Source organism: Cuculus canorus, chromosome 4 (assembly GCF_017976375.1).
Source record: "Cuculus canorus isolate bCucCan1 chromosome 4, bCucCan1.pri, whole genome shotgun sequence".
NCBI lineage: Eukaryota > Metazoa > Chordata > Aves > Cuculiformes > Cuculidae > Cuculus > Cuculus canorus.
In genome coordinates, this window is record NC_071404.1 from 79,145,707 (window position 1) to 79,158,434 (window position 12,728).

General features: G+C 50.1%; 1 long non-coding RNA gene across 1 annotated transcript in view; it reads left to right on the top strand.

The window, feature by feature from the left end:
• Positions 1 to 11,925, top strand: part of LOC128852170 (uncharacterized) — a 32,147-nt gene extending 20,222 nt beyond the window's left edge. Inside the window, exons 3-4 of the long non-coding RNA XR_008449841.1 lie at positions 3,120 to 3,270; positions 11,756 to 11,925. This is a non-coding gene — a long non-coding RNA (uncharacterized LOC128852170). The remainder of the gene's footprint in view (positions 1 to 3,119; positions 3,271 to 11,755) is intronic.
• Positions 11,926 to 12,728: the final 803 nt, after the last annotated feature.

Here is a 12,728-nt window from a genome sequence, read left to right on the forward strand (position 1 = left end):
GGGACAGCCTGGTGAGGGAAGCTGGATCAGGCTTTCCCTCGCCACCACATTGTGCATGGTTCTCTGCACTGTGCCGTGGCCCTTTGTAACTGTCCTGGTTTTGTCCAGCTTTAAAAGTGACTCATGCTTCGTGCGACTATGGAGCATCTGATACAAGAAGTCTCTATTTGAGCTAAATGCCTGTGGCAAATTCTTTGTGGAGGAAACAAAACAATCACAATGCGTTCCGGCTTCTCTTAGGACGATGGCTTCTGGTATTGTTGTGGAGTGGGTGGTGGGAAACAGTGTCTCTGTACACATGAGAGTCCCTCATATGCCACAGATAATGTGTATTGGAGCCCCTTTGCAGCCTGGAACTGAAGGAGGCGGGCCTGCCCTGATGAGGACAGCACAGGCAGTGGACATGCCGTGCTCTGCCTAGGGGTGGAAGGGATTTGCACTGCAAATATGAGGGCCATTCTGCACAGTCCTTCATTATGTTGTGCTGCTCCGGTTGGCACAGCTCATTGTACTTGCAGTAGCGAACCTGTTAGCATTTTCTAGATCTATGAAAATGTCGGTGCAACTTCCTCTTGAAAACCTTTATTGAGTGACTTACGCGCTGCCCCCACAGAGGCCTGTTCCTTGAAGTCAATGGGAGAGCCAGGTGTGGTGAAATGTCAAGACCAGACCTGTGAACCGGATGATATAAAGAAGTGAATCAGTAGGAAATGCTTTTGGGGAACAATCTATTCCTCTCCCATCGATTAAAAACACAGGGAAAGGCTCAGGAACAGCTCCCCTCTGACATGTAAGAGCCTACATTTCAACAGCATAATGGTCTAATAAAGCTTTCTAATAGGTCAAGGACGTACAGGTACACTTGTGCTAAATAAATTGTTGAGGCCATCTAATAAAATCCCTTTCTGAAGGACATGCAGATTTGGTGGTTGCTCTGAGGATGTTTTCAGACCTCTTGTACAGCATTAGTGTATCCTGTGGCAGAGCCCAGTCCCCAGCAAATTGCCGTGCTGTGCACTGTGCCCCAGAGTGTTTGTTGTGGTTGTTCAGGGTTCAGCTGCGCAGCCCTTGGCAATATATCCTGCTCTGTCCAAATCTCCTAGGTACTCTGAAAGCCTCCCTTACTCTCTGGCTCTTCCTGGAATATCCATAGCAGATCAACATGGGAGTTAGGTACCACTTCTGTCCTTTTGGTGCCGAGTTTATTAATGTTATTCCAGCTTTATTCCTGCCTTTCCTCTCCCTTCACTGTTTCATAAGCCAGCGGTACTTAGCCGCTTGTGGGTCATAAGTCAGCATAAGGTTGCCCATGACGTCATTGCAGATAGAGCAGAAATGCATAAAAACATGCCCATGCCTGCAGGGAACACAAGTGGAGAAACGGAAATAGTGAACGGGTGTGCAGGGTTTCACTGGCAGCGGTCGCAGCGTTCCCTGTGAGCTGTGCTACCACGAGCTGATGCTTGGGCTTTGTCCTCAATGGATGAGGTGGGCTTCCATTAACGTACAGACTGAGCACTGGATGTCACTGCTCACAGCACTTCCCGTGCCCCTCCCTTGCCCCGCTTACTACGGCTCTGCTCCTGCCAGCACCCGGTCTCAGGGTTCGCTGTATTGCTTGTGGGGCAGTGCTTGTGGAGCCGAGTGCCTTTTTACGAGCTGTTTCATCACGCTGCTTGAATCACGAACAACAGTGGGGTTAATAAAAGAACCTTTGAGTGCTCTGCGAATGGGAGATGTCACACTGGGAAAATCAGTCTGCGGATCTGCTCTTTGATGGAATCTGGCTGTAGGCAGATGCTTTCATGTGTGGCAGCGTCTTCCCAGACAGATTATTTCCTCGCTCGTATTGCATGGAGTTGTGCGAGTTCTGGAAAGAGCAGCGTTGCACTGTAGCACTCTTACAAACACAACTAGAGTTCCATTCTCGTCCAGGCTGATCCCCTTCGTGGGCATTCTAGGGTGGGTGGGAGGGACAATGGACTGGCAGTGACCATCTGCCTCATAGGTCTGGCCCCAGGTTTAACACGTAGCAACTGACCACAGGAGCATGGGAGCAACCTGTTCAGTGCATGCAAGCTGCAGCCACCTCTCCACCCAGCACAACACATGCTCAGGGAAATGGGATGATGGAGCAGGTATCTGGTGTGTCCAGGTGCTCAGGAGAAAAGGCAGGAAGCTGTTTTGTCAGAATTTCCATCTAGTTTCCTCAACATTTTTAAAGTAAAAAAGCAATAGAGTCCAACCCCCTCCATTGTGAGGAGTGCAGCGATAGGGATCAGAGGAGTTCTGTTCAGACAGCAGGGCAGGATGGTCTGGAGTTCTCACCAGGAGGCCAGACGCATTAAGACATGTGGTGATTTTCTCTTCTATTACTGATGATCGTGTTTGTAACTAAAACAGCATAAAACTCCTGACAGGCCAAGCATTGCACACGTCAGCCTCCACAGAACCTCCTCAACAGAGAAATGGGCATCCCTTTATACAGGCCAATCTCATATTGCACACTGAGACAATAATAAACCCAGCCCGTGAGCTTTTTATGTTTTTATGAGCCTGCATTTTGGGCAAGAGTTTCTTTTAGTGAGGTTTTGTTTGATGTTTCGTTTGGTGTCCGTTTCTAACAGGTAAAGCCAAAAATAGTGGATTGCCACTTAATCTAATCTAGCCTGAGATGGTGACTTTCTTCTGGGTTGATTTGTTTTTTATCTCAGTGTCAATTACTGGATATGAAAAGCCTTCCACAAGAGGACTTCTAGACTGTGCCAGTCCAGGGCAGACGTGGGAAAATACAGTGTAGAGCGAGGGTTTGTGAGCTTTGTCAGTGAGGATGGAGCCTTGCAACTGAGTTTGCCTCCTAGAGCATCTTCCCACCCCATTTGCCTTCATAACCCCCTCCCTTCCACCCAGAGCTGTCTTAAACAAACCCCATGGCAACAAGAGAAGGCACTTATCTCCATGGAAAAGCAATGCTGGAATAGTGCTGACATGCTCTGTCTTTGCTATGAAAAGCAAGCAGTTTTTGTCCTTTTAAAAAAAAATTGTTTCTTTTTTGTTTAACTTTTCTTTCTTATTTCACTTCTTCTCATCTCTTTTCCTCCCTGTTTTGCTGCCCGCAGCCCCGAAAGCTGATTTCCTCCTGGAAGTGCCCCTGTGCGTTGCCCATGGATGCAGTGGCTCCACATCAGGCATGAGAGGGACTGGTAAAGAAGAATGGGCCAAGTGAAATTCCAGCCAAGGCGTTTTCATTCAGCCGTCCCCAAATTCCCAGTAAGTATTGCTGAACTCTAACCCAAGTATTCCTGTTTGGCAGCTGTGGCTGTGGTACACAGCACTGTACACATGGAATAGTCCGTCCATCTCTCCTACACAGCACTTCAGGGACTTCCTCATTGCAGTTTGTTCTCTTTATTGTTTCGCTGTTTGTTCTTCCAAAGTGCAGAAAGATTATTTCACCTCAGATCTCAGAGTTAATGGCAGACAAAAGGAAGTGGATGTGAAGTAGCTTATACGCACACTGTGAAAGGCTGGTGCCCTTTCTATTTATAGCTCTGCTTGAACTTTCTTTCATTTGGTTGCTATTTTGGTATGGCAAACATTCCATCTCCCAGGGAAAGTACATGAGCAGCGCAGGTGAGCAGGAGGGAGAACACAGACAAACATTTAATGGCCCTAGAAACAATTGCCATACCCAGAAAGCAGATAAAACCCAGGAGATACTGAAGCGAACCTTCCCTTGCGCAGGCATTCAGCTAACGAGGAGGGCAGTGCTCTGAGGTGAATCCAAACCTTTATACTGACTTCCATATCCTTTATGAGCTTTTCAGTTAAAGGAATTTGTACTATTTGTGTTCTCAGCAGAATGGATTTGTCTGATGAAATGAATAGTCTCAGTTGCTTGTCCCATACTGTGCTTTCAGGGCAGAGAGATGGCGGAGAAGCATTAAAAAGCTGCAGGTGGGCTTGTTAGTCCCAGCCAAGGGGTTCCTTAGCTGTTCAGTGTCTCACGTCTTTCTGCTTTAGTGCAGTCAGCGTCGGCCCAGAGTCCGGATCACTGGGCAAGCCTGCAGGCATCAGGCAGGTCTGAGGGTGGGTGGGAAGGCAGCCTTGACTTCTGCCATGGCAAAACTGAGGGTGAACAGGTTGATTTCCCATGGGTAGCACAAAGCAGAACAGCATGGGTTTCCAGTGGCCCGTAGCCTCTTCTCAAGACAGATCTGAACAACCTCATGCCTGGATAGTCTTACTGTGTTGGGCCAGGAGCAGGCATGGGCCTGAGCTGGTGGTCTGCAGCTGCCCCTGAGTGCACAGGCACCCATCTGCATCTGTGTGAAATCAGAGTAGTGTTCATCTTGAGACAAACCTCTGAGTCGTTGTCACCCAGGCCTGTGCTCTAGAAGCCTCTGTGACATTTGTAAAAGCGAGAAGCTGTCCCAGTGCTGCTGATTGGCAGTGGTGGGACTGGGAAAGAGAGAGGAGTTGAAAGTGGTTCTCCAGAGATAAGCTGTCAGCTGTGACTAGATGTCAGCTGCATTGCCACAGTGAGTGGTTCAGAGGGTATGAGAAACTCTGTGAAGCTGCTTTGCCAGCAGGTGTGCGATGATCGTAGAAGTGCTGATGGAAGGGATTTGGTCTGTGTGAGACAGGCGAGGCAGGAGTCGCTCTGCACAGGCTGTAGCCACAGCCATACTGTTCGACAGGTATAGCTACAGTGTAAAAGAGAAGGTCGGAGCTTCGCAGCAGATGGACTAGGATGGGTCTGTTCCCAGCCCAGTATGCCATGGGCTGAGGCATTACCTGGCAGAAATCCGTCTCCGTGCATTGATCATTTTCTCTGACCAGCGCTCTACTACCTTTCAGGGGCTGAAACCTATTCAAGTCCTGTTAATTTCTCCAGAGAGGACCAGTCATTTTGGGTGAGGGTCCGATCCCGCCTTTGCATCATTGCTGCACACAGTGGTTAGAGATGAGGCTGTCCCCAGAGTAGGGGGAGAATTTCTTGGCTGGATCTGTTACACTTAAGGGTTTCTCTGCTCGAGTAAGTTGGGATCCATGGCCGTGCTACAGCCATGCTTACAATTAGCACCTGCCTCCACATTGTTATTATTTGCCATCGCAGTCATAATGTCTCAGATAATTTTACTCACTCACTAGTGTGGCTAATTGATAACTGATATTTTAAAGGAACCCAGAACTATTTGTTCCCACCTCCTTTTCCCTTTTTTATCCAATAATAGCTGTACCAACGAAGGCAGACCTTCTCGCAGACTGCTGCTGAAGTGCTCCCTCTGGCTCAGGTGAAAACATTAGCAACCATATACCTCTGGGCTCTGTTTCAGCTCTGGGTTCCTGGGAGTGTAGTGCTAGCACCAGGCTGGTTCCATGTTCCTTCCAGACCTTCCCTGGATGCCCCTGGCATGAGGGTTTAGGTGACCCCTTCCCCCAGCACTATCTCTGCCTTCTACTCGCCATCTATTGTCTTGCATCTCGCTCCTGCAGACTGGTCCCTGTGGCCCAGCTGGGACGTGAAGGAATTCGCATCAAGCACCTCCCCTCACCCCTCCTACCTTACCCGTGAGTTTGGGCTACAGCTGCTGAAATCTGCTAGTCAGAGAATTAATTGACGCCTCTTGATACACACCTTTTCTCCTGGTTATGGCTGCATACTAAGATTTCTTGGTCTGTTCCTGACTGATACCAAGGACACAGATGCAGAATGGCATTTGCCTCAAGCTGTTGCTCTATATAAAGAAGTTGGATCCACTCTGGTTTTATGACTGAGAGGAGCCTCTTTCTATTTAATCCAGAGGAGGTCTTCCAGTCATTATATGGAAGATAGTAGAGTGGAGCCACGAGTCTCAGATTGAAGAAAACAGAGCACCCGTTACTTTGACCTCCCTTTAATTGTGTGTGAGTTTATCTGAAGAGGTGAAAAGTCCCCACTACACGGAATAATAGAGGAGAGAATTTCATTGATCCTGTTCTACAGTTGGTTTGCAGGAGCCGACAACTTTGCAAGTGTGTTGTTCAACAGGCAGCATGCTTTGTCTCCTTTCTGGGGCTAATACCTGAGGGCAGAGGCAAGCACTGAGAGCAGAGCTGTCCTGTGACTGTAAATGAAGATGTATGTATTGATAGTGACATCTTCGATGGCTTGAGCAATCTTGGACAAGGGGCGAGGTCATCCGCACTTTCATGTGCCAGCCAGCATGTTGGATTCTCACACCCTTATCTGCTGTACTGGCTAAGGCGTCGCTCTGTTTTCTCTTCGATCTGCAGAACCAGGTGTTGAGCAACTGGAATGCCATTCCAGAAATTCTGACTGGCTTGGGCACGTGCTCCTCGCAGGAATTACTTCTGGGAATGGCTCAGGAGGACCAGACAGTATGGTTTCAACAAACAATGTTCCTGTACAGCATGCATTTCAATAAGGTGCATAGTTTAGTCAAGCACGATCCCTCTGTTGTAGAGCAGCAGCTCCTCTGCCTGCTGTTTCAGGTGGTAATCGGGCTCCCAGGAGCTGTGGGCTGCTTACATGGTTATAACTTTTATTTATGGTGCGGACAAGTACCAGCAGGGAATTAGGGTTTATTTCATATTTTCCGCTGTTTCAGAGTTGCAGTAGCACTCTTCATCCTCCCATGGACCCATATCTTCAGGACTCAGCCCCGCTGTTCATTTCAGGTAGCTGAAAGCAGGACGCATTCCCAAACGGAAGTGACCCTGCAGCAGGCACAGGTGTGGGGAGGGAGCAATCTTCAGCACAGCTAACCACTGCTTTCTGTGGCTCTGGGCAGAACCCTGGCTTCAAGAGTGCCTCATGGGGAGTGGGTGGGCACAGCACGCAGAAGAGGTGGAGGAGCCGGGGAGCTGCCTTCCCGCAGAGCCCTGCTCTCCTTATGTACATATGGAGAGGATCCTCCTCCAAGGGATGCCACAAGGCCAGAGACAGAGGGCAGGGTGAACCACACGCCCATTCCGGCTATCACAGCAGTATCAGGATCCCCCAGACAGGCCCAAGCAGATGGAAGCTCAGGAGCAGCCTTGAGCGGCCGAGTTCGTTGTGTGTGTGTTGGTGCAGCATCACATGGGGTTGCTCTGGCTTTGCCCACACTGCGTCAGGCTCTACATCTTTCTCACTCGTCGTTTGTACTGTTGACTAGCTGGCTGGTACTTTGCGTTTCACCCGAAGCACATCTCCTCGGTGTCCAGGGAGGAGCGCTCCCCTTGCAGAGGCAGAGCGGGGCACACAGAGCACTGCCTGTGCTGGCAGCATGGCCACCCTTAGCTGCTGGAGCAGTGAAGCCCAGAAGGCATGTGGGGATTGCTCAGGAAAACTTAGTGAAGAACTCTGCCCTTTTTCAGCACTCGATGGCTTCCCTTTTTAAGTTTTTTTTCTGTTTTTTTTCTTGGCTTAGGAGAAGCCAAAGATGTGACAAAGCAGCCAAGATAAGTGGAGCTTAAAAGAAAGCCAACATGGAAACTCTTGGGGTGCCTGTCACCAATTGCAAGGATGGGTTTGGGTACTGGTACCCGAGGGTCAGGGCACTGAGAAGTGTCTCCTGAGGAAATGACCTGCACGCTTCTGCTATCAGGGAGCAGGCCAGAGAGAGCTGTTTGCTGTTCGACGCAAGGTAGAAATATGGTGCACAGCTCATTTATCTACAGACAGTCGAGAGCATTGTAATGGGGCTGTGGCGAAAGAGGAGGAATGGGCCTTGAAGGGGGCATAGTTAATGTTCCCGTAGCGAGCCAGTGGGATGAGACAGCAGCACCGAGTACTGAGAACTGATGAAATCTGCAGGATATGAAAGCACTTCACTCTGCACTCGTGTGCGACTCACCAAGCTGGAGCAATTTCTGAAGAGGGAGAGATTTCCATTTTCTTAGCATGGTTCTGATTAGGCTCGTTGGCAGGGCTAATGTGAGTGCCCAGCCTCAATGGCTGGCTCACTGCTTGCCTGGCTTCAGAGTCTCCTGCTGAATAGCTGGTCATATCCTTGGATCGAGATCTCCCTTTACTCTGCTGCTTTGAGCCTTGGTGTGCAGGGCTCCTGGAGGGTTCAAGGCCAATGTGCCATCTTTGGTGCTTGCACTCCCTTTCAGTTGTGTGCAATGAGTGACCAAGGCCGTTCCAAAGGGCTCCTGAGGTTTTCTTCCCGAGCTTTTGCTCAGGGAGAGCAATGGCAAGGTGGGCTCAGACCTCCTAGACCGTGGCCAAGTGCACAGCACTGAAATGGAGAATCACACTGGTGTTAGTGGCTTGGTTTTGTGATACCTCGAAACATGGAAACCTCAGAACACTTACAACCGAAAGCTAAACCCAGCTGTGGTGGTCGGGAAAGCTGCTTGTTTAAACACTCTTAACGGGCATTCCCTCACATCACTGGGATACATTGCTAGCAACAGTACAGCCACATTTCAGCTGCATGTTGTGCAACTGCTATTAGCATTAATGAGTTAGAAGGTGAATATACTGCTCTGTTCCTAGAAACAGTCCGCCTGGGAACACACTCCTTTGGACTGGTTAGGGGAGCTGGATGGAGCAGGGGGGACCAGCCTACACTGATGCTTTATGGGATACCTGGATCCAAACCCAGGCATGGATCTGGTCTTTAGCCAGGAATTGCAAGTTAAAAAAAAAAAGGCTGCCTCTGTCAGGATCAAATTTGGGTTCTGGTTAGGAATAGTGTCTTCCAAATGCTGGTGAGCTCGATAGCCAACCTGACATGGATCTAGGGGACCAAGTGAAAAGCAGCAATTTGAAACCTACTAACGAGAGAGCAAAATAGAATTCACCCCTAGACCATAAGTTAACCTGCCCTGGAAATCTCATCTGGGCCTTGTTTTGAGTAAGGCAAGGATCCTGGTCACATGTTAACATTTCTAGTCCTGGTACACAGAAATTACACTCAGATGAAGCCTCGTGCCTGAAAAGGAAGATCTACCAGGGCTGTGAGTGTAGATCCATCTCTAATGGATCACTGATGTCAAGAAATTGGCATTGGTTTTCAGTGATGGTACTTCTTACTTGGTTTTGGGGTGGCAAAGCCAACCCCAGCTCTGTGGGGATGGCACACATGAAATCAGATTTGTATCAACTCTCCAAAGGTTGCACTTGCTCTCACTGAGGACTATTTGCATGTCCAGACTAGGCAGCGGTGCAGCCATGCACTCAGCTGCACAAACCGGTACGGGTTTTGCTTGTGCAAAATGCAAACAGCCTCAATTACCTGCAGAAAATCTTCGCCAAGGCCTGAGATTTCTGATCTGCTTGGATGTGGCACTTCCTGTCCTGTGCCCTGGCAGCTGCGCAGGTCTTGTTTGGAGCAGCGCCCAGAGGGAGGCAAGGGGAGTTGAAAGGCGAAGGGATCAAAGGCAGGTGATTAGCATCAGAGCCTCTCATCAGGACAGGGTGTCTGAGCGCAGCCTTCCCTGTTCCGCACCCGGGAGATGGGTCACTCCTTTGTTTGTGTGAAGGCGTCTCGGGAAGGGGGCAGCCTGTGCATGGGTCACACAGCAGACAAGCTGCCGGCAGGAGCCCAGACCAGCCACGTGGCTGGAACCAGCAAGATGCAACTGGAGATTCCCAGCACGCTCTCGGCCAAACACGAGACCTGAAGGACTGGTGGGAGGCAGGCAGGTAACCAGGGCATAAAAGCTGGGCTTCCTGAGCACGTAAACAATAGAAACCACACAACAACCAGGCTTGCTCGCGAAAATGGCACCTCACTTTCAGGGTCAAACAGTTGGACAGATGCTCAGGCTCAAAAATCAGGGACTCCAACCCTGCACCAGCCTCCGACTCACTGCCTCGCGCCTAAAAGCCACAACATTCTCAAAACTGTCGCCAAGTGGAGAAAATTGCCCCGTGGTCTGTCTGTTCACTGCTTTCATGTTGGAGTTATTGCCTGAGAGCCTGCATTGCTGAGCCTGATGCTGAGCTCTGGATCAGGAAGAGCTTAGCTGCTGTCAACAACTGTTCTGGAGTAAACTGGGAGCAAGGAAGAAGTCTGCAGCCTTCATTCACACATTCTCACACTCTTTTGCAAGCCTGAGCAATCCTGTTTTCCACAGCTGGGCTGCAGAAGCGCATTCAGCTGTCTGCACATAACCTGGTCTGCGGCGCCCAGGGCCCTGTGTTACTTTGGGGTGTTTACAGGGATGTAAGGGCCAAGGGAGAGCAGGGGGAGTTTCTGAAGCATCAGAGACGGTTAGCACTCAGGCCTTAGCGAAGGGCTGTCTGTGCTGTGGTAGGCAGGGCTTTCGGGAGGCTCCGTGAGTATATTCATCGCTTCTTGTCTGTTCCCTTTGGGTTAGGGGAAACATCTTCAAAAAGCTGTGCTTAAGCACCTCACCCCAGGCCTGCCTTTCTCTGATTACCTCCTTTAGGCCCACAGGGGTTCTAATCTCCTCCCGGAACAAATTGCGCTATTGTTATAAACGTAGGCAGGGTGCTCCAGTGTTTGCCAAATTCTGCCCCCACCAGTGTCACTGGCAGTTCTGCATTAGGGGGCTCAGAGCTGGATCACTACGAGCATGGAGACAACCCTGCCCTTCAGCAGCAGCTTCCCACCTCGCTCCCGGGCTTCCCTAGGGCGCAGTGCCGGGAAGCTGTTAGCTCTGCCAGTCCGTGCACATCAGTGCGGTCCTGCAGCTTCATAGCGCATGCTTGGTACCCCAGTGTTGGCCAGCACAAGAGGGGACACTGGGTTTCTGGCAAAAGGGACATCAGGTCTTTGGCAGGCCGCAGTCGGGTGGGAGGCAGTATGTTCACCCAGTGGGCAGTTTGTTGCCCTGTGTCAGGTGGCTGCTCAAGGGAGGCCATCTGAACTCAGGGAAGATGAATGTCCCCAAATCAGAGAGAGATGGGTGCACAGAGGAGGCTGTGGAGTTTCCACAAGTACGTTTGCCTGAGGTGTGTAGCATACACAGATTTACCAGGTGCTTATAGTTCACAAATGTTTGTAGTTTCGAAATGCCTGGTATTTGAATACTGCGAGGGAAAAAAATGAGGGAGGACACTGAAAATGGAGAAAAGTCTCCTGCACATGTACCTTCAGCTCCCGTTTTGAATCTCCGCCGCCCTCCATGCTGACTATGGCTGTGGGAAGCATTCCCAGGTCTGCGCACGTTGGCACGGTCAGCACATACAGCATCATGCATGTGTGCCCAGCACCCATTGTCAGCAGAAACCATGAGTGTTCACGTGTTCAAGGCTGGCTCAGACAGACATGCCATGAGGCACATGGCTTTGGGCTGGAGGCACCTCTCCCAAAAACCTCTCAAAGCAGAGTTTGACTTGAGGGAACCACAGGGAAACAAACCTCCATGTTCAGATGGTTTCATACATCTGTACAGTTACTATTTTACTTCTTAAAGCTGTAGAGCTCATAAATGGCAGGGTTGTTTTGTGAAATGCTGGGTGCAAAAGAGTTCTCCTGCAGTCCACATACTTGATGTGAATGCTGGTTTTCTTCATGCCCAGTTAGAGCCTGATGTCGTGTACTCCTTTCTGTGTCATTTCTACAGAATTGGGCACAGCCTAAAAATAGCTTGGGAAGAAATTATTAGCTTTTATTTTTTTCTTGGAGGGACAGGTGAAGCTTAAAAAATGCATCCTATGACTGGCTGCCAAACAAAACCACCCCCAGACTTCCAGGGGAAAGAGACAGCTTTAACAGAATGTAAACCTCTCCTGGGTTTGCCCAGCTCTGTTACCTGTTGGCACGTGTTTCTCTCATTCGCTCTGCAGGTTGGCCACTGATGCTCTGCTCTCTAATTAGCCCCACTCCATCCTTGTAGAGGAGGCGAGAGTGTGCATGCAAAATGTGAGCACCACAAACCTGTGTCTGCTTTGCTGCCGTGTTCCAGCCCAGAAAGACAGCGTCTGCCTGCATGCCTCTGTGTTCTGCGTGGAGCTCCTGAGACAAAAGTGACTCTCTGTGCCAAGTAAGGTGCTGCAAACAGAATGTGGTTGGCAGCGGGAGCTGCTTACAGGGAAATTGAGCAACAGATCCCAGGGATTTAGAGCAGGGCTGCACTGTGCAACAGGCTGCTTCACCTGGCTGATAATCCCTCTGCTCTGCTGCACTGTCACTGCCCCACTGACAGTCACGGGCCTCTTCTCAGACAGTTCCTGACCTTGGCACACCAAACAAGTGACCCCACACTGTGTGACCAGGTCAGCTGCCCCAACCAGCAGGGGACATGCCCAGCATTTGCACAGTTATCATTACGGATAGCACAAACGCCCTGTGCGGGCACGGGAAGGGTGAAAGGATATGTTATGTTTTCTGAGGAAGGCCATGGGCCAGTTTGATCATCCAAGCGCTGTGTTTGCATTCCATCTGAAACCCTTGCACAGCTCAAGACACCAATGGCCTTACCAGTAATTAACAATGGAAATTTCATTCCAACATGCCCTTGGATAGCCGGGCAACTTAAAGGAGGGTTTTTTTTTTAGCCTGTCACATACCTGACCGGGTGTTGTAAAGCTGGTTAACTTGTGTGGAAGCTGCGCTTGGATGAGCCCTGTTACCTACAACAGAGGGAGTATCCTCTGTTCCTCTGCCACAGGCCTCTGTGGGACTTGGCATCCTCTTGGCTTGGGTGCAGCTTTTAAAAGCTGCTGCCTGGATTCCTTTGCCCAGCTCAGCAGCCAGGACCTGTAGCACAGTTGCCGCCAGGGCTCAGGGGTGCCGAGAGCCAGGAGACCTCACAGAGCT